Raw genomic sequence first — 2,463 nt, 5'->3', positions numbered from 1 at the left:
GCAACGATTGGAAAATTCCTTACTTCCCTTGACTGATCTCTACCTCAACTCTTCTACTTCTCCACGTTTCTTGTTGTTATTAATATTATTTTCATGTTTTTTCTTAACTTATTATTACTGTTATTACTTGGATGTTTTATTCTATTATTCCTGTCTTATTTTATTTTTTATTATTCTGGTGCACAGAACTGTATTAATTACTATTATTTAATAAAAAAAGGTTCTACCCGTTAATGAAGTTAAAGTTAAACAAAAGTATGGGAGGGAGCATCGTGAACCGGCACGTGGAACGGCGAAAATCTTTCGCAGGAACGTCCTTCCCTTGAAACGTGATAAGCGTTCGATTCGACATCAGCAAAAACGTTTCGCAAAGGAACGCACGTGACAGTGAGCGGCAGCGTTGCTCACCGGCATTGATACAGACACCGTATACCGTGTGCACGTGGTGGCGTAGCCACCACGAAGTGGAGGAGGGAGAGACAGGGGAAGCGTCGGTTTGAAAAGGAACGCAGACGGAAAAACGAGATGACCGGATACGCCAACTTGCGAACGGGGAACGTTCTTCGTTCAATGAAAAGGGAACAGCGTAACGCAAATCAGAGGGATGGAACGGGCGGGGGTAGAACGAGTGACTCAGCGGTGGGAACGAATTCGACGTTTTCAAAACGAGATAATTAAAGGGAAACGAGTTTAAAGCGTCTCAGATTTCTTCAACTCGTGTTAAATCGTAAAAGTCGTTCTATTCCACAAAGTAAACTAAATTTTTATTCATTGACACATTCTTCAATGTCATAGTTGAAAATGGGACGTGGACAGAATTTGGGGGATGAAAAAGGGACAAAGTTTCTTATAGAGAAGAGACAACAATCAGCTCCAAGTTCGAACGTCACTACTTGCAAACTACTTAAATCCGTCGCTGAGGGACGAGGAAGGGGAGCGATAGATGAAAGGAGTGGGAGCGGGTGTTGCGAAAGAGTCGGAGAGAAAGACAAAACAGAAATAGACGGTCCCTCGTGTACGGAATAAAGCCAGGGGAGAAGGGCGAGAAGGAGACGGAGAGACAGACAGGTCGGGGACGAGGCGGTGAAGAGGGCACGAAGGCCGCATGGGCAACGCAAGCGCGTTTCGCGAACACGTGGGTAAAACCGCCTCCAACAAGATTCGCGCATACAATGTCCCTGCTCTCGGATATAGTACGCAAATAACATTTTCACTCCCTTCTACATCTTCTCTATCTGCCACGTCACTCTACCATATACCTGCTATGTACATCCGATTCTCCGCATTTTTACAGAACACGGTGCATCGATAAGAACTGTGCAGATTAAAATCCATTCCCTAATCAATTTTTATTTTTTATTGTATGACAGAAATTAAAGAAGGAACTCGTAAAATGCTAGCTAGTAACTACGTAGTATCTACGTGTGAACTCGACTGTCTATTATACAATTAAACGGCTTTCCCATCTACTGCGACCCGAGGCTTGATTTCCCAGGACGTATCGACCAGTCATTTTATTCTTCCTTCGCATCTATCGTTATTCGATCTCTGCATTCAATCGGCTTTTACATATTAGATGTTAAACAGCTGATACCGTTGAGATATAATTATATAGTCAATTGCCGGACTGTTTTCCAGTCTGTAGAAACAGAAATCATTACGAAGACGCATCCTTGGTTCTAGCGAAATCTAATGAATCACGTGTACGTAACTATGCATACTTGTTTACTTCTACGTCTATTCTCACACCAGAGCTTCGAAGCTTAATCGCAGTACGTCTGTACTTCGTTCAAATTTCTATTCTGATCCATCGTTAATAACGAGAATCGAATTTCCATGGAAATCATTGTCAGATTTTCATATCTGAGCTTCGAATTAAGCAATACGTCGATCGTATTAATCTTACATATAATAGAACACTTGAGTCTAACGATTCGCGAAGCCTGGCAGGTACTCCTCAAGTTATTATTGCACCGGCGATCGTGCAACATATTTGCGCGTTATGAAATTGCAAGTAGAATTCCCGGTTTACTGTCAATTCGACGATTTTGAGATTCTACATAGATGCAATTTTAATCCTGTATCGTTTCTTACTGATAAATTACTGAAACCGTTCGAGAACGTAAATAGCAATCATGTTGCACACACGTTGTGTTTATTAAAGTCTATCTACACTATCGTCACGTCAACGGCACGTATTCAGAGTCGTTGCTTATTCTTAAGATCGTCTTAAGCATTTGCTTAAATCCCTGTTCCCTGTACAAGACGAGAACTGGAAATATGGGATAGACAGGGATAGCAAATTTTTAATATGATTTTAAGAATAAGCAGCGACTCAATACCGGCTGTAGGGTCTCTTGTAGGACGCACGTTCGCCAGCGGAACCATTGATGTTGTTTTTAGGACAGAGTTTAAGAATGTATAGGCTATATACTTAAACAATGCTAGCATGTTGAATTTGTT

The 2,463-nt window shown here is 41.5% G+C and overlaps 1 protein-coding gene across 1 annotated transcript in view; it reads right to left on the bottom strand.

The window, feature by feature from the left end:
* Positions 1 to 2,463, bottom strand: part of LOC108631931 (max-binding protein MNT) — a gene marked incomplete at its 5' end in the record, with an annotated part of 10,652 nt that overhangs the window by 5,115 nt on the left and 3,074 nt on the right. The gene's annotated exons all lie outside the window — the stretch shown is intronic.

Source organism: Ceratina calcarata, unplaced genomic scaffold, assembly GCF_001652005.2.
Source record: "Ceratina calcarata isolate Rehan_Ccalc_2016 unplaced genomic scaffold, ASM165200v1 scaffold98.2, whole genome shotgun sequence".
NCBI classification, from domain to species: domain Eukaryota; kingdom Metazoa; phylum Arthropoda; class Insecta; order Hymenoptera; family Apidae; genus Ceratina; species Ceratina calcarata.
Note: the sequence above shows the minus strand (reverse complement) of the source record. Positions and strands in the feature narration are given on the sequence as shown.